The sequence below is a fragment of the Orycteropus afer genome, unplaced genomic scaffold (genome assembly GCF_000298275.1).
Source record: "Orycteropus afer afer isolate SDZICR_OR568_19922 unplaced genomic scaffold, OryAfe1.0 scaffold00209, whole genome shotgun sequence".
Classification (NCBI taxonomy): domain Eukaryota; kingdom Metazoa; phylum Chordata; class Mammalia; order Tubulidentata; family Orycteropodidae; genus Orycteropus; species Orycteropus afer.
The window spans coordinates 5,887,043-5,906,644 of record NW_006921796.1 but is presented as its reverse complement, the minus strand read 5'-3'; the positions used below and the strand labels follow the sequence as shown (position 1 = coordinate 5,906,644).

At 44.9% G+C, this 19,602-nt stretch overlaps 1 protein-coding gene and 1 pseudogene across 1 annotated transcript in view; one reads left to right on the top strand and one right to left on the bottom strand.

The window, feature by feature from the left end:
* CHST11 (carbohydrate sulfotransferase 11) overlaps nucleotides 1–19,602 on the top strand; it is a 432,318-nt gene that overhangs the window by 69,287 nt on the left and 343,429 nt on the right. The window lies entirely within an intron of this gene.
* LOC122150707 lies at nucleotides 13,961–14,066 on the bottom strand (annotated as a pseudogene).

Genomic DNA, 19,602 nt, shown 5'->3' with positions numbered 1-19,602 from the left:
TGCACTATTCCCACATCAAATTATAAGCTGAGTGATATCCTCTCTTGAAAAGTTGCCAAGTCAAGAGAGCTGTTGGATTTGATGCTGCATTTTTATTGTATGTTAGTCTTGAACCTGTCTTTTGCTGAACATTGGCCAGGGGAATTGGAGAAGGGGAAACTGGGCTTCTCTCACCTTTTGAACTGTCCTCAGAAGAACTGATGTTAAAAAAAAAAGTCAGCTTGGCATGTCGTAGTGTGCATGATGGAACTGAACAGACATCAGTTTAGATCTCAGGAGTGCGTATTTGTGGATTGTTTCCAAAACTCTAGAATAAGGCTTGAGGAATAATAGAATAGTGACCTTCTTCAGAGGAAAACAGAGGGTGATCTTTGGCCAACCTGCCATTTTGCTTGCATTTCACTCATTCCTTAGGCTTGTTGTGAGTCCCTGGTGCGCATCAGCCCTGTGCTGGGTGGCGGGAGCCCTCTCCCTTCCTTTGATGTGTTCTGAGCATCTAGCATAGTGGAGACTGTGGAGTTTACCATTTACTCAACAAACGTTTCTGACCGCTGGCTGTGTTCAGGCGTGGTTCAAAGCTCTCCCTGGATGTGTAATACATGAATGTCTTGTTAGATTTCCCCCAGACAGCTCCCTTCTCGACCCATCAGAGATTTGACCTATTTAATATGGTCTAGACTTTTCTGGGAGTGACCTAGGGTGGGGGAACTTCTCGAGAGCATTTAAGTAAAATCCACACACTAAAGGGGTGCCCTCCTCTCATGATCTGTTATTGACATAGCAGTCTAGGTGAGCTTTTTAAAAACAAAAGCAGTTTACCTCAGTCCTCTCCTTAAAATATTCCAGTGCTTCCTATTGCACCGAGGATGAAATTCACACCATATACTTGGGTCTGCCTGGCTCTTTAGGTGCCCTGGTGGCACAAAGGTTAAGCACTCGGCTGCTAACCAAAAGGTTGGCGCTTCAAACCCACCAGCCACTCCAAGGGAGCTAAGACCTGGCAATCTGCTCCATGAAGATTACAGCGTGGGAAACGTGTGGGGGCAGTTCTGCTCTGTCCTGTAGGGTCGCTGGGAGTCAGAGTTGAGTCAGTGGCACACAGCGCCGGTAATAGTGGGGCTCTTTTAGAACCAGTCCTCGCCCACCTTTCTGATGTCTCCTGTCACGCATAGTCTCGCTTGCTGCTCTTCAGCCTCACAGATCTTTCTGTCTCTCGGACCCCTTCCTGCCTCAGGGCCTTTGCACTTGCTGTTCTCGCTGCCTGGAATGTGATTCTTCCCGAAGAGTATCTGATTTTTCTTCAGCCTGTCTCAGCTCCTGTTACCTCCTCAGTGACACCTTCCCTGCCATCCAGTCTAAAGAAGCCCCTATATTATAAAACCAAAAACCAAACTCATGGCCATTGAGTCAGATCTGACTCATAGCAACCCCTTCTTGGTTTTTGAGGCAGTATCACTATGGAAGTGGATTGCTCAACCTTCCTTCTGAGGAGTGGCTGGTGGGTTTGAACTGCTAGCCTTCTGGTTAGCAGTCAAGTGCCTTAGGCACTATGCTACCAGAGCTCCTCAACCTTCCTTGTTGTTGTTGTTATGTGCTGTTCAGTTGGACCCGACTCATAGTGACCCATCCTTGGGTTTCCGAGGCAGTATCACTATAGAAATAGATTGCCCAACCTTCCTTCCGAGGAGTGGCTGGTGGGTTTTAACCACTAGCCTTCTGGTTTGCAGTCAAGTGCCTTAGGCACTACACTACCAGAGCTCCTTCCTATATTATAGCACTCTTTTATTTTCTTCAAAGCATCTCTGAAAGTAGCTTTGTTCTTACTTTTCTTTGTTAGTACCCGTCTTCCTTCAACCAGAATTGAATCTGTGTGAGGGCAGAGCTGTTGTCTCTTCATTCCCTTCCTGCGTGTGTTTGGCACAGACACCAGTGCCTGCTCCAGAGTAAGAACTCAATACATATTATTGTTCATTGACTGAATAAGTAAATCCCTTTTAATACCCTTTGGGAATTGTGAGTAAAACTGGAATTCCTTTTCAAGATTACATTTTTGGCTATTGTGTTCTGCTTCTGGAAACAAGACATAGCTTGAAGATACCACCTTGAGACATGACATTGGTTGAGCTGCTTAAGGTTTTAGTAACAAAAGTCCAGGATGTAAGGAGGAACATTTCACATGCATACTAACCTGTAAGGATCAGTGAAAGCCATCAGCCAGTGCAGGTTTGCTTTCTTTCTTTCTTTTTTCTATCATTTATTATTTTTGTTAATGTTGAGAATATACACACACAGTACACACCAATTCAGCAGTTTCTACCTGTACAACTCAGTGACCTTGATGACATTCTTGGAGTTGTGGACCATCCTCACCCTCCTTTTCTGAGTTTTCCTCCCCCATTCACATAAACCCATTGCCCCTGAGGTTCCCAGCTAATCTTTCGAGTTGCTGTTGTTAATTTGATTCCAGATAGATAGATCTTAAAAAAGCACAGTGCTCAAGGCAGCAAGTCAGATTTTTTTTTGACCAAAAAAAAAAAAAGATCAAGAAATAAAATGAGTAGAAATGATGTGGTTTGGCTCAAGTGTTAGGATCTGCTCCAGTGTGAATAACCTCAGCCATCCACACTCATGTGGGAACCTCTGATTGCAGCATTTCCTTTGAGCTGGTATCTAGCAGTGTGACAAGATCTTTACTGCTTTCCCATCAGATGACGGATGTGGAGGAGAAAGCTTTCTTGCCTGGCACCAGATAGGCTTTGGGCTGTTAAACTGACTGTTTAACAGACATGTGTTCTTTGAGTCCTTTAGTTACTCCCTCCACAGATACTTGTTAGTTGCTAGTGAGTCAGTTCCAACTCATGGCGACCCCATGAACAGAAGAAAATGTTGCCAGTCCTGTACCATCTCACTGTCATTGGTAGGCTTAAGTCCACGGTTGGGGCCTCTGTATTTTGAGTGCCTTTCAACCTAGGGACCTCATCTTCCAGCATTAGGCAATATTGTGTTGTAACCCACAGGCTTTCACTGGCTAATTTTGAGAAGTAGATCACCAGGCCTTTCTTCCTACTCTACTCTGTCTTAGTGTGGAAGCTCGGCTGAAACCTGTCCACCATGGATGACCCTGCTGGTATTTAAAATATTGATGGCATAGTTTCCAGTGTCACAGGAACATGCAGACCACCACAGTACAACCAGCTGACAAGCAGGTGGTGGCAGTACATACTTACTGAGCACCTAGTAGGTGCAAGGTGCAGGATGCATTTGTGAATAAGACAGATGTGCTGGTTTATAATCTAATGGCTTTCACAAGTCTTCTGTGAGAGGCGGAAATAATATATGTAAGTATTGTGAAATGCTTTGTAAATGATAAAGGTGTTGTTTAATAAGATGGGAGGTGTGCTAGGAAAACAGGCTTCAGGTTGGCAATGCAGCGGGCATTTGAGGACCTGAAACTGGAGAACCAGAGAAGCTTTGCTCCGTTTGCCCCTTTCTCGTCCCCTGACTGTGGCCAATTTCAGGCCCCAAGAGCACTTGCATTGGTAGGAATGAGAGATCAAGAGAGACTTGCACATAGGAAAACATGCTTGAGGTCTGTGCGGGCAGTCCTGTCTGAAGCCTTGAATCAGTTATCATTCTAGCGTTTGTGTGAGAACTCTCATCACTGATCCATCTGCAGACATGAGACATTCCGATTACCGACTGGGTGACAGAAGTGAGCTGATTTCCCAGAATAAAATCTCCAGTGGGTCCCTCTCCAAAGGGTTGCCGAGAAGAGGAGAGAGAACACGTGGGCCACAGACCAAAGCCCGCAGCCTGCTGGCTGTGTTGTCAGGATCTGCGAACATTCACTTGCCTGCCCTCACGTCAGCATTCCTTGCTGGTCTGACTTGAATGGCTCAGTGGTAGCATCTCAAGGGTAGAATCCCCACTCTTGAGGATGTGGGTTGGAGGCAGTTTCCCAGGGGAAAGATTTTGTCTCAAAGCATTAAAATAGAACCTGTTCTAGGGCAGACTACTCCTTTTAAAGTCACAGAACTCCTCCTCACGAGCAACTGACTCCCAATGAGCCCTTCTCGAAGCAGTCTTCTCGTCGACCTATTAGTTCTGCACGTCACCACGAGGTCAGAATAATCACTAGGAGGGTGGGGGTGGGTGGGGGGTAGCTGACTGACGAGAGGTGTCTAGAGTACAGTTTTAAAACATTTAAACATCACAGTTTTTTTTTAACCTTTAAATTATACTACATGTTATAATCATTACATAATCATATTAACCAAGAACCCAAACCCACTGCCATTGAGTTGGTTCTGATTCATAGTGACCTCCATTTGGTTTCTAAAATAGATTGACCAGTCTTGCTTCCGTGGAGTGGCTGGTGGGTTTGAACACCAACCTTCTGGTTAGCAGTCAGATGCCTTAGGCACTGTGCTACCGGATCATATTAGTTGCTATCAAGACTGCTCTGACGCCTGGCGACCTTTTGTACAACAGAACGAAACACTGCCCGGTCCTGTGCCGTCTTCATGACTGTTGGTATGTTTGAATCCGTTATTGCAGCTTAAGTACATAAATCTGTTGTTAGGTGCTCTTCAGTCAATGTTCGACTCATGGTGACTCCATGTGACAGAGTAGAATTACCCCATAGGGTTTTCTGGGCTGTGTCTTTACAGGAGCTGATTGCCAGGTCTTTCTTCCGTGGAGCTGCTGGGTAGGATTGAACTGACTTTTGGTCAGCAGCCGAGCACTTAACCGTTGCACCACCAGGGCTCCTAAATTGGCACTACTGTTGAGTGCTTACTGTGTGCTCTGAGTGTTCTCAGCACTATACCCATCTTAATTCTCACCACAACTCTGAGGAAGGCTCTATTTTTGTCCCATTTTGATGAGGAAATTGAAGCTCAGAGAATTTAAGTAACTTACAACCAAGGTCACACAGCTAGAAAACCACCTGTGTGAGGGTTTGAAGCAAGCTGTCTGGCTCCGGGGAACTCTCTGCTTCCTCTTTCTAGCTAAATGCGCTACTTAAAATCCACATTGTGAACTTTCCCATATCACAAAAGTTCTAGTAGGTAACCAAATCCTTCCTGGAGAGTGGGGCTCTCTGGTGGACTCAGGAGGTGAAGATTTAGGGGTAAGACCCATGCCTCTGTGATCCCTGAAGCCTCACTTGTCCAGTCCAAAGCGGGGATTCCACAGACTCTCAAGCCCTTGGCTTCTGAAGGACTCTGCCCTTTGTTTGCTTGAATTTACCTAACTCTTGAAAATAAATAATAGAATATGTGAGAAGTGAGACATATAATTTTGCACTTTTTTTTTTGTTTTGGATACAATTTATGTATTCCATTACTGAATTCTTTCTATATTCTGATTCAGTGGGGTGGGGGCACACAGCATACACATGCCATCGAGTCAGATCCGGCTCACGGGGCCCCTCCTTGGGTTTCCAAGGCGATATCACTACGGAAGTAGATTGCCCAACCTTCCTTCCGAGGAGTGGCTGGTGGGTTTGAACCGCCAGCCTTCTGGTTAGCAGTCAAGTGCCTTAGGCACTACACCACCAGAGCTCCTGGGGGTAGGGGTGTTGAATTAATAAGTCATTATTGCATTAGAGTGAACCTTGGTGGCACAGTGGTTAAGTGCTCAGTTGAGAACCAAAAAGGTCAGTGGTTCAAACCCACCAGCTGCTCTATGGGGTAAAGATGTGGCACTCTGGTTCTGTAAAGATTACAACTTTGGAAACCTTATGGTAGGGGCAGTTCAGCCCTGTCCTGTAGGGTTGCTGTGGGTCAGAATTGACTTAATGGCAGCAAGTATTTTGTTGCATTAGAGGGCTCATTCTTAGAGCCCCCAGATTTGCTGGAAAGCCATGGAAGTGGTGGAATGTCTGTAAAATTAAATAAATGGGAAATATTGGGGTTAATTTTTGTAAATGCTTATCGTATTAATTTTGTTTGTTGTTGTTTTTGATTAGGCGGAATGGTAATCCGGTCTGCTTTAGGCACGGTGGAAGTGACTGCCAGCCACAATTCCCTGTATGGGTTCTACTGTTTGTGTTGGATTATTGTATTAACAAATGCTTCAAATTACGTTAGGCAGAGTGTGTCACATGGAGAGCTGGTTATTTCAAGTTGAGGGACCACTTCCACACTGTTTTCTGGTAATCCTATCAGTAAATAAGGCACGGGCGATTCTAACAAAGCTAATTAAACCTGCAGGACCACCCTTTGGTGTATTTTGTTTACATTTTTCTTATTGTGGTGTCATAACATGAAGTCTGTACGGAACTCAGCTCACAGACCAATCCCCCAAACTTATTACTATTATTTAAAAAAAATGACAAAGCAGGCTATGTCTCTTCTTGTCAGAAAACCTTAGACAGAATTTGAGGGATGACTTTTCTGGCGTGTTCTCAGGACCATTGAACTGTGGGCTGGGCAAGAATTCATGATCTAGATGAAGCTTTTCTATGGGAGGTGGGAAGAGAGAGGGCAGCTCAGCCTCCTGGGATCAGACCTACCTTTGGTTGTAACCACTAGTGCTGAGAGGAGAACTGTGCTCTGTGGGGTTTTCAGAGACTGATTTTTCCAGAAGTAGATTGACAGACCTTTCATTTGAGGCTCCTCTGGGTGTTTTGAACTGTCAGTCATTCAGTTAGCAACCCAGACCTCAACCATTTGTATTACCCAGGGACTCTGTCTATGGTTATGTTGTTGTTATTGTTAGGTGCAGTCGAGTTGTTTCCAACTCATAGCAACCCCATATGACAGAGTAGAACTGCCCTATAGGGTTATCTTGGCTGTCACCTTTACAGAAGCAGATGGCCAGATCTTTCTCCCATAGAGCCACAGGGTGGGTTCAAACTGCCAGCCTTTTGGTTAGTAGCTGAGTGGTTAATCATTTGTGCTGCTTAGGGACTCCTTGTAGGAGCTCTGGTGGCATAGTGCCCTAAGCCATTTGACTGCTAACCAGAAGGTTGGTTGTTCAAACCCACCAGCCCTTCCTCAGAAGGAAGTTGGACAATCTACTTCCATAGAGATACTGCCTTGGAAACCCAAGGAGAGGTCGCTGTGAGTTGAAATCAGCTCGATGGCAGTGAGTTTGGTTTGGTTGTGGTTTAAGGACTCCTCCTGTGGTGATAAAACCAAACCCAAACCAAACTCACTGCCGTTGAGCCAGATCCAACTCATACTGAGTCGTCCTTGGGTTTCTGAGGTGGTATCACTATAGAAGTAGATTGCCCAATCTTCTTTCTAAGGAGTGGCTGGTGGGTTCGAACTGCCAGCCTTCTGGCTAGTAGCCAAATGCCTTAGGCACTAAGCCACCAGAGCTGTGGCTAATTTAGCCACTTCTCACTCCTTGTGTGACCCTTGGATCCCTTATCTATGATTAGTGAATGAGAGTACCTGGCTCACAGGCCTGCTGATACCTACCAGGCACCTGGCATAGTACATATGACACTTAAAAGGTGGTGTGCCTGAAAGGACAGATACTGTCCCTGTCATTTAATTCCTTTGATGCTTTCACAGCTTCTTGAGTACCTTAGGTGTTAGGGGAAAAAAAAGTTCACATCTTATTTCCTCTTCATATAGAGGTTTCTTCTTAAGTTGTTTTCTAGATTTTTCTATGATGGGCTGTAGTCTCTTGACCTCATTAATCTTTCCTACCCTATGTTTAGGAGTCCTGGGTGGCACATAAGAGCTCTGGTGGTGCAATGTTTAAACATTAGGCTTCTAACCAAAAGGTCAGCAGTTCAAATTCACCAGCCCCTCTGCGGAAGAAAGATGAGACAGTCTGCTTCTGTAAAGATTTACAGCCTTGGAAACCCTATAGGGCAGTTCTACTCTGTCCTAAAGGGTTGCTCTGAATAGGAATCAACTTGATGGCCCTGGGTTGGCATTTCGATAGTAAATACAGTTAATGAGCTTGGCAGATAGCCAAAAGGTCGGAGGTTTGAGTCCACCTGGCCTGGGGATCTACCTCTGGAAAGCAACCACCGAGAACCGTATGCAGCACAGTTCTGCTCGGACACACATGAGTTTGCCATGGACTGGAGTTGACATGATGGCATCTGGGTTACTGGTTTACACGATAGTTATTTCTGTCTCTTTTCTCCACCGTTTCCGAGGACCTGGATTAGTGACTGTCATTAAACTGAATAGACGAAAGAAGAGAAAAGGGTCTTAGGATGGCATGCATGATGAAGCCAGCTGCTCTTTCATGAACCCCGCACCTCTGGCTCTTTGCCTGGTGCCCCATCTGCCCCCTGCTGAGCATCTTCAGCTGTCTCTCCCTGTTCCCCTCCCTGATTTTACCCTAAGTCTCCAGGGATGTAGCCGCACCTTTAAACATTTTATTTTGTCATTGTTGTTATTGAGAATGTACACAGGAAAACATACACCAATTCAACAATTTCTACATATATAATACAGTGACATTGATTATGTTCTTTGCATTGTGCAACCATTCTCAGCCTCCTTTTTTGTATTGCTCCTTCCCCATTAACATAAACTCACTGCCCCCAAGGTTCCGATCTAAATGCTGGAGTTGCTATTGTCAACTTGATCCCATATTGTTCTTTAAAAGACCACGATGCTCAAGGCAGACATTGTTGATTAATTAAGCTAAGCTATTATTTGGATTTAAGAAGATTTTAGGTGATATTTTTGGTTTAAAGTTTAAAGATTAGGTCAGGGCTGTAGTTTCAGGGGTACACCAGACTCCATGGCTCCAGAAAATCTAGAGTCCATGAGAATTTGGGATTCTGATCTGCAATTTCCCCATTCTGATTAGTATTCTTCTATAGAAGTTTTGATCAGAACATTCAGTAATGGTAGGTGGGGACCATCCAGTTCTTCTGGTCTCATGGCAAAGAGATGGCTGTTCATTGAGGCAAAGAGATGGCTGTTCATTGAGGCAAAGAGATAGCTGTTCATTGAGGCAATTAGCTGCACGTTCCATACCCTCCTCTTACTCATGTCTCTCCTTCCTCTCCTGCTCCAGGGTAATAGACCAGTTGTACCTTGGATGGCTGCTTGCAAGCTTTTAAGACCTCGGGCACCCCTAATGAGCTAGGAGGTAGAACAGAAGCACTAAAGATAATATTAAAACAATTAATTGGGATGTCCCATGAAACCATGACCCTAAGCCTCCAAACCAAGAACCCAAATCCCACGAGGTGTCTGGTTGTACATAAGCAGCCTCAGCATCTTTCTTCTTAGAAACAGCTGCCACCTTAGGTCCTTCTGTCCCTCTTTCCTCATCTCTTCATGGATCACATGTAAGGTCTCCACTTATCCACGCATATGGGTCCATTTTATTTTAAAGGCTTGACTGCAGACCATTACTGGGAAACAGGCAGATAGGATGAGAAATGACTCAGTTTTAGGGGAATTCAGATGGCCAGGGTAGGCTTAACTTCAAACCAATAAAAAGCCAGAAGAACAAAGAGATGTATACATGAAGGATAGAGATAGTGTTAATGCCTCATGACCGGAGTGATCTGTGGTGGAGTTCACAGGAGGGCCAAGCCTTCAAAGATGCTTTTATTGGAAACTTCCTTAGAAGGCCTTTTCATTGAAGATTTCAGCAGATTTCACGTCTGGGTTATCTGATTTTTCGGGAAGGGTCTTGTTATTTGTGCAACTCGTAATGATTTCCGAGAGAACCCACTCAAGCAGATGTGGGAGGATTCAGTTCAAAGAGCTGAGATACTTGAGTTAGCTATTGATTTTATGAGTCTTTTGCAGCTGATACCATCGTTAAGGGTTTCTCTTAGGAACTTTTTAATCTATAACTGTTTTTAGGTGGTTAGGGAGAGGAGTTATCTTTGTTTTTATGTTTTTTTCCCAATAGTAAGAAGAGAGAGTGGTGATTCAATTTTGAGTTTCTTTCTATCTTTTCTTGATCCTTTTAACTGCTTTTCAACATGGCTATCACTCTTCTGCTCCACCATGGCTCACTATTGCAGGTCTGGTTCCTCCCTTTCTCCCAGTGCTGGTAGGGAGCTCTGGTGGTGTAGTGCCTAAGGCATTTGACTGCTAACCAGAAGGCTGGCAGTTCAAACCCACTGGCCACTACTAGGAAGGGAGATTGGGCAATCCATTTCCATAGAGATACCACCTTGGACCCAAGGAGGGGTCGCTATGAGTTGAATCTACTCCATGGCAGTGAGTTTGGTTTTTTGGTTTATCTGAAGTTTAAATAGCCCTTGTGATACAGTGGTTAAATGCTTGGCTGCTAACCAAAAGGTCAGTGGTTTGAACCCCCCAAGCACCCTGTGGGATTAAAATGTGGCTATCAGCTTCCGTGAAGATTACAGGTTTGGAAAACCTTTGGGGCAGTTCTACTCTGTCCTATGGGGTCATTGTGAGTTAGAATCGATTCACTGGCACTCGGTTTTGATCTGAAGTTTAATTTCTTTGTGAATAGTGACCATGGTTCTTATTTTTTAGCTCCCATAAATCCCAAGGAACAGAGCAAGCACCCAGCAAACACTTACTGGTCAGTCTTTTCTTGGGGGAAGGAGGGAGTATTAGGTTTTCTCATTCTTTTCTTATAGGCTGCTAGGGAAGCAGGCAAGTAGTTTTGATTTACTCCTCTATTCCTGGTGGGGTGGGAAGGGTTGAACTGGGGACACAAAGTCTAGGTACCTTATGCAGTCCTGAGGCCAGAACTTTAACTTTCGCTTGAGCAAGAAATTATCCAGGGGGAGATCTGGAGAAAATGTGCACAGATACATAGATTCACATCCATCATAGTGGGTTATGAGAGTTTCATGAGTATAAAGAAGTCTTTATGTCTGGGAACCACACTTAGAGGCATTTACCCAAATAAATGGAAACTTGTCCTCATCCAAACCTGTGTATGAATGTTTACAGCAGCTTTATTCATAACTGCCCCAAATTGGGAGCAACCAAGATGTCCTTCAATAGGTGACTGGACGGTACATCCATACAGAAGGGGTATCATTCAGAGATAAAAAGAAATGAGCTATCAAGCCAGGAGAAGACCTGGAGGAATCATAAATGTACAGTGCTACCTGACAGAAGCCAGTCTGAAGAAGTCTGGATGGCTGGTGTCTTCAAGCTGAAAGGTTATGAGTTCAGACTGAAAAACAAAAGACAAGGAAAAGAACCATCAGCAAAAGTAGAGGTAGGTTCTCCAGGCCTGAGACTGAGCCATCTGTCTCTATCCTCTGTGACCCCTCCTTTCTCTCTGCCCCCCTTGCTCTCTTGCTGTCCTCCCCTGGCCCCCTGTGGCCATGGGCTGCCTCTTGCCAGCTCTGGGGCCATTCTCTGAATCCCCCCTGCACTTGGTGTGGCCTGTCTAGGACTCAGCGGGGAGGTGTTCCATAAATATTTTTTGATGGCGCTAAATAAGATTCCTACAGCTTTGCAGTATTTGATTGTGGACTTTTAATCCAGCACCCCAGGTGACCCTTAAGCTCTTTCTGTTTTTCCTTTTAGCTGTCTTCTGAGATGCATTTGCGGGGCCTTGTTAATGGTTTATTTTCCCCCCTTTGATTTATTAGATGAGAAGCCTAGTTCTTGGCCTCCCCCCTTCTTGGGAGAAGTTCTAGCTTCGTCTCCATAAAATGTTGCTCTTGGACTTCTTCCTGTTTTATTACTTTGCATTAATACCTGGCAGCTTATATCTGAGCTCTCATTTTTATTTCCTTAACGTGCAGTATTGTCTCCCTTTCGGAGGGCTTGGCGCTTGCTAAGGGTTTATAGGCCTCTCGTTTTTTATGTTGGGAGGTAAGAGTTTGGAATTCTTAGGCCCAGCTTAGTGATGAGGGGCACAGAGAATTTCAGATGGTTTGTTTTAAGCCACATGGCTAATCAGGGGCAAAAGGAGCCACATACTGCAAATGACCTGCTGATTTCTTCTGCTCTTTTTACCAACACAAGACTGATTCTTCTTCAGCTTGATGCTTCCCTGTCAAATGACTGGAAAGGATTACTTACAGGAACTAAGAAAGGCCTGTTCAGCTGCAAAGGGATATATAGACAAAGTGCTGTGATGATTATTGTTAGGGATTGCTTTGTATCTCCCCAAAATGTGTGCTGTAAATCCTAAACTCTGCGCCTGTGATTATAATCCCATTTGGGAATGGGTTGTCTTTGTTATGTTAATGAGGCCGGACCAGTGTAGGGTGTGTTTTAAATCAATCTCTTTTGAGATATAAAAGAGATCGCCCAGGAGCAGAAGCTCAGAAGGGACAAGGACCTTTCTCCAGAGCCCACAGAGAGAGAATGGCTTCCCCAAAGCCCACGTTCTGACTTTGGACTTTCCAGCCTCCTAAACTGAGAAAATAAATTTCTGTTTGTTAGAGCCACCCACTTGTGGTATTCTGTGATAGCAGCGCTAGATAACTAAGACAGTTACGATGCTGGCTCTATTAAAGCTGTAAATATTCTCTTTCTTACCCAAAGGCTGTTTTACGAGATGGATTACAAATCCCGTGCAGTGGGGGTTCTAGTTGGATGGTCGAACTGCCTGCTTTTGCCCTGAGTTGGTTTGGGGCTGATCCACAGGGTTTTAGCTTTCAGTGCATCTGATTCTTTGCAAGAAGTAAGGAACAAGAGGTGGAATTGCACTGTTGCAGCAGGCTGGTGGTTCAAGTTTGGTGACTTTGGGGAATAAACTGGAAGGAAGTTCTTTAGGTTCTGATCTCTGTAGGATCACAGGTGGGACAACAGTAGGCTCGGTGTCTTCCTGTGTTGTGAGAGGGTTGAATCTGTCTCTAGCTCAGGGTTGGCACTTAGTGCAAACAGAACTTGCTTGTTAAGGACACTTAATGACTTGCTCAGAGTCCTTGAGGATCAGAGAGTCTCTCAGTTTTTCATTTGTTGTGGTGTGGTTAGCTGAGTCACCCCCTGACTCAGAGAGCCCATGCACTAGCAAATGAAACTCTGCCTTGGCGTGCGCCATCCCCATGATCAGTTGCTGTTTGGACTGTTGTGATCTGTAGGGTTTTCATTGGCTGATATTCAGAAGTAGATCACCAGGCCTTTCTTCCTACTCTGTCTTCTTCTGGAAGTTCCACTGAAATCTTTCAGCATCATAGCAACACACAGGCCTTGACTGGCAGGTGGGTGGTGGCTGCCCATGAGGTGCATTGAGGGAATCGAACTCTGATCTGCCACACAGAAGGGGAGAAATTTGCCACCCACCCACTACTGCTTCCTCAGGCCTAAATAGAAAGGCATAAATATGGAGTTTTTAGATCATTCTGGAGGAAGACATAAGACGGATTTGGGGATGGAGGAGAAAGATGCTGGAGATGTGATTTCCCCTCCTTGTGTTGGCAGCTTGAGTGAAATCACATTGAGGCCCTGAGTCCAGTTTTGCAGGTTCTGGTGCCCTTGACTACAAAGCCCTGCTGCCCAGTACTTACCTGGGAGGAACAGGTGTTAGAATGTGTGCTGGAGGTAGGGACTTGGGTGGAGGCGCAGTGGGGCCCCAGAATCCAGGAGGGCACTTCAGGCCCCTGCAGGCAGACCCCCTGGTTTCGCCCTGCGGAGACGCTGAGCACAAGATGCAGGACCTGAGGCACTTTTTCCCGCCTGGATACTGTGGTCTACTGTTTGATGTTCAGTCAAGTCCTGTGTTCAAATCCTGACCTGACCACTTACTAGATTTCAGTTTTTTTTTTTTTTAAATTCACATAACAAAAAAATTAACTTTTTTTTTCTTTGCCACCATTATTGCTATTCTTTTCCAAAGATAATGATTCCACCATCATTAGCGTAAACTGAATGTCCTATACACAAAAGTTTCCCCTTTCCCCCTCCCTCCTACCCCTGTTGTTGTTGTTGTTATATGCCGTTGAGTCAGACTCAACCCTTCCTTGGGTTTCTGAGGCGGTATCACTACAGAAGTAGATTGCCCAACCTTCCTTCCGAGGAGTGGCTGCTGGGTTTGAACCGCCAGCCTTCTGGTTAGCAGTCAAGTGCCTTAGGACTATACCACCAGAGCTCCTTCGGATAGAGGACGTACCAGATATTAAACTGATAAGAACAGATACTGTACTTGATCTTAGCCAAAGGGGAACCACTAATAATCTTTGGTTTTATCTACTTATTTATACATACATACATACATACATACATACATACCTGTCTAGCAATTTTCCCTCCCCTTCCCTCCCCTCCCATTCCTGGTAACAAAGAAAGTTTCCTTCCATATATAAACTTTTCCTTGACTTTTTATTATAGTGGACTAATGTAGTATTTGTTGTCCTTTTGTAATTGACTTATTTCACTCAGCATAATGTCCTCCAAGAAAATTAATTATCTTAAAGTATACAGTTCAGTGGTGTTTAATACTTTCACAGTGTTATGCAAATGTTCCAAAACATTTTTATCTCCCCCAAAGGAGACCCTGGGCCCATTAATCAGTCGTTCCCCATTCCCCCTTCTTCCCAGCCCCTAACCACCAGCCATCTACTTTCTGTCTATATGGGTTTACCCATTCTGGGTATTTCATGTAAATGGAATCATACAACATGTGACCTTTGGGGTGGACTTCTTTCATTTAGCATAATGTTTTCGAGGTTCATTCACACTGTAACATGTATCAGAACTTCGTGGCTGAGTAGCATTCCATTGTGTGGATAAACCACAGTTTTCTTATCCATCTATCCAGGGATGGATATTTGTGTTATTTCCACTTTTGGCTGTTGTGAACAGTGAGATGTGTGTGTGTGTGTATGTGTGTGTGCGCGCGTGCACGCACGCACATGTGCATGTGTGGGTATATATTCTATTTGTTATTTTTTTTGAGAATATACACAGCAGAACACCACTGATTCAACAATTTCTACATGTACCATACAGTGTACATTCTCTTTGAGTTGTGCAACTGTTCTCACCCTCTTTTCCAAATTGTTCCTCTCCCATTAACATAAACTCTCTGCCCCTTAAGTTTCTTATCTAAGTTGCTTTTGTCAGTTTGATCCCATAGAGAGAAGTCTTAATTAAGCCCAGTGCTCAAGGCAGACCTTCTTTACTAGTTCAGCTAAACTGTTGTTTAGTTTTCAGAAGACTTCCAGACATATTTTTATTTTAGGTTTAAAGCTTATGTCAGGGCAATAGTTTCAGGGGTACACCCAGCCTCCGTGACTCCAGAAAGTCTAGATTCCATGAGAATTTGAAATTTTGTTCTGCCTTTTCTCCTTTTGATCAGGATTCTTTTATAGAATCTTTGATCCAAACATTCAGAAATGGTGGCCGACCACTGTCTAGTTCTGGTCTCATGGCAGAGGAGGCAGTTGTTCATGAAAGCAATTGGCCACACGTTCCGTATCCTATCCCTATGCCTGAGTCTCCTTCTTCCTTTGTTGCTTTGGGTGAAGAGAGACCAGTTGTATTCTGGATGATCCCTTCAGAACTTTTAAGACTCCAGGCCCTATACAATGAAGTAGAAGGTAGATCAGAAGCACTAAACATGGTAATAGGCCAAATAACTGGAATGTCCCGTGAAACCATGACCCTAAACCTTCAAACAAAGAAACCAGATTCATGAGGTGTTTGGTTGTACATAGCAGGCACCCAATAGATTTTTGACCTTGGTCAGGTCACTTAATAATGAAGATACTTAGCTAAGCTGCAAAATCAGAGGAAGTTAGCACCTGCTTCCTAGGCATTTGTCAGGATTCCATCAGATAGTGGTAGTAAAGCACTCAGCACCAGGCTTGGCCCAGAAAGTCAACCCAGGAAAAGGGACTTAGGAGTTGTTGTCTGTACACATGAGCTCCTTCAGGCACCCACAGATGCTGGATGAAGGAGCCAGCTTCCCCCAAGGAACGCAGCAGCACCTAGAGCCTTTGCAGAAGGCAGTTGGAGAATCTTAAGTATCTTCCAAAAAGCCCTGGCATCATTCACTATGGAAATTTGTTCATCAGACACATGGTCCCTGCTGATTGTAGGGTAGGGAACAGCTGTGAGCCAACTCCTTGCCTTTCCCTCTCTTCCTCTGACAGCCTAGGAGCAGGAAGACCTCTCCAGGTGCCTGTTCCAGTATGATCAAGCCTCCATGAGCTCAGCTATCTGCCCGAGTTCCTTCCAGATGCTTGGGTTTTCGAACAGCTGGGTGGAACAATGCCTGGTCGAGTTATTTGGTTAATGAAAATGTACAGTTGTTGGAGAAGACCTGGTGGCACAATGGTTAAGTGCTCGGCTGCTAACCAAAATCAATGGTTTGAACCTGCCAGAGGCTCCATGGGAGAAAGATGTGGCACTCAGCTTCTGTAAACATTTATGGCCTTAGAAAGCCTGTGATTTAGTTCTACCCTGACGGATAGGGTGCAATGAGTCACAATTAACTCAACAGCAGTGGGTGGGTTTTATGAGTTGGAATCAACTAGATGGCACATAGCAACAGCACACTTATTGAAGTTACCTGTTGGTTGCTATGGGGCAAAAAAAGAAAGACCTGAGGTCTTCTTCCTCCTGGACTCCCAGATGGCTGCCAGTTTCAGTGGGTAGAGGTGATTTGATTTGTGAGTGATAATTTATCTCCACCCCCTCTGCAATTAGTCTTTTCACTTTCTAGCTCCATCCCTTGTATGTGTGAAACAGTCTGTAAGAGCACCATGAAGTAGCACCAGGTGCTAAACAGGGTATCTGGTAAACCAAACCAAAACCAAACTCCCTGCCATGGAGTCAATTCCGACTCATAGCAACCCCCTTTGGGTTTCCGAGGTGGTAAATCTTGACAGAAGTAGATTGCCCAGTCTATTTTCTGCAGAGTGGCTGTCGGGTTTGAACCACCAACCTTCTGGTTAGCAGTCAGATGCCTTAGGCACTATACCACCAGAGCTCGAAATCGCTTAGAGAGAAAAGAGAGACTGACATGAGAGTCATCAGGAAAGAGTTTATGAAAGAAAGACAGCAATGGAAAGGAATAAATCTTTTTGTTAGAACCCCAAAACCCCCGTGGTCCAGCACTCAGGAGAGGAAAATTCAGACACAGGACTTTGTACTTAACTGAGTCAGCAAGACACGTATCTTGTTTTTCAAACTTTTGCCTTCATGTGAATCACTTCGTATTCTGGCTAAAATGCGGGCTCTGGATCAGAAGATTGGAGGTGAGTCCTTGGATTCTGTCTTTCTAACAAGGTCCAAGGTGATGCTGATGCTGTTGGTGCCAGGACCACATTTTGTGGTCTTAGAAAATGTTTATAGTGTTAGTTACATGGTAGAACAGAGGGGATGAAGTTGTTGTTGTTAGGTACTGTCTAGTCAGCACTGACTCATAGTGAATGAAATACTGCCTGGTCCTGCACCATCCTTACAATCCTTGCTATGGGGATGAGCAGGCCCTTCCAAACATTCTCAGGGTGGTGAGTGTCATGTCATAGCCCGTGTTCAAACCCATCTCTGCTACTTCCTAGTGACCTTGGGCAAGTCACTAACAATCTCAGAGCGTCATTGCCCACCTGCAAACTGGGGATAGTGCTTGGTACCCACCTTGAAAGGTGTGTGTGTATTTAGGAACAAAAGAGCTTCTTGTTCGTTGCCATGGAGTCTGCTCTGACTCATGGCGACCCCATGCACAACAGAAGGAAATGTTGTCCGGTACTGTGCCATCTTCATTATCATTGGTGTGTTCGAGTCCATTGTTGGGGCACTTGGGTCAGTCCATTTCATTGAGGGTCTCCTTTGTTTCCACTGACCCTCTACTGAATCCTTTTCTCTGTCTAGAGGAAATAAACCCCAACCCAAACCCACTGCCATGGAGTCAATTTTGACTCACAGTGACCCTATAGGACAGAGTAGAATGCTCCATAGGGTTTCCAAGGCTGTAAATCTTTGTGGAAGCAGACTGCCTGCCTCATCTTTTTCCAGTGGAGCAGCTGGTGGGCTTGAACCACTAACATTTTGGTTAGCAGCCCAATGCTTTAACCATAGTGCCACCAGAACTCCTTCTGGAGGAAATAGAAGACTCCAATTCATCCCTAATAAACTTTTCTTGCTAACTGTGTTCTGGTTACCTAGTGCCATTCTGATAGGAATATACCACAAATGTGATGGCTTGAACAAACAGTACTTTATTCTCTTACAATTTGGAAGCTTTAAGTCTGAATTCAAAGTGGCAGGCTCTAGGGGCTGGGTGAAAGCCCCTCAACCTTGGGCTTCAGCTCTGCCTCCTGCTCCCTGTCCACTGAAGCTAGAGGCTTTCCTTCACTCAGACAGCTATTGGCTGCTGAGACTGACAAGCCAAGGTTGACAAGTAAAAAGGCACAGTCCCAATGTTACAAAACCACATATTGTTGTTGTTATGTGCCGTCAAGTCGGACCTGACTCATAGCAACCCCTCCTTGGGTTTCCGAGGCAGATCACTATGGAAATAGGCAGGCCATTAATTCAAGTCCATTGAAAGTCCTAAGGTCAGCAGAGCATGGCAGGCTGCTGAACAACGACTAAGCTGCATGCAGGGATCAAGTGGCAAGAGACCAATCCCAAAGCCTTTCCTTATATACAGGAGGCGGACCACATCCTTAAGGCAACTACTCAGCTGCTCCCAGTAGATTCCACCATGGAGTTGATTACCAGTCTCATTATGGGGAAATACTACATCCAGCTGCTAGCTACTCAACAAGGCCCAGCCAAGTTGACACACAAACTTAACCACCACACTCTGTATGAGGAATTCTCTTCTCCTGGGTTTTGGGTTTTATTGTCCTTTTATAGGGATTGGTCTACCTGATGATATATTTAGAATAACCAACACGAATCTGTATAAATGTTCACAGGTGCGCCTGGCACTTTGAAGGAGCCAGCAATAAGGGTCTTCCCATTCTCTCACCTGGGAGTTCCTCTGCTTAGTGGGACTCGGTCACTGAGACCTTCAGCCCCATGTCCTGACTGTGAGCAGCACGGGAACCCAGGACTGGAAACTTTCCTCACGTGGTTCGTGACAATGCTGCTTGATCCATTCCCTGAGTCCTGGCCACCATCAATCAGCCACTGCCTTTGTCAGCATGGGACACTTTAGGACTCATTCCGCTTCTAGGGAAGGATGTCATGCTTGGTAAGATGGAGAGTCTATGAAAGAGGGGAGGGAAAGCCCTCAATGAGATGGATTGACTACAGTGGCTGCAGCGATGGGCTCAAGTATAGCAAGGATTGTGGAGCTGGTGCAGGACGGGGCAGTGTTTTGTTCTGCTGTGCATGGGGTCACTATGAGTCAGAGATGACTTGACAGCACCTAACAACAACACTGCTTCTAGGGCCAGGGACGGCTTCAGGAACGAACCAGAAAGAAAGGCTGTGGCTGAGGATTTAAGGAAAGGAGAAAGAGAATTCTTGTGAGGAGAGAAAAAAAGTCATTGGGTTGCTGCTGCTGCTGTGTTTTTTTTTAAAATTTTTATTGTTATTTTGGTGAAAGTTTACAGAGTAAATTCATTTTCCATACAGCAGTTCATACCCATTTTATTTCATGACATTGACTGTTTTTCTGGTTACCTAGTGCCACTCTGACAGGAATGTACCACCAAAGGGATGGCCTCAATAAACAGGAGTTTATTCTTACAATTTGGAGGCTTTAAGTCTAAGTTCAGAGTGCCAGGCTCTAGGGGCTGGGTGAAAGCCCCTC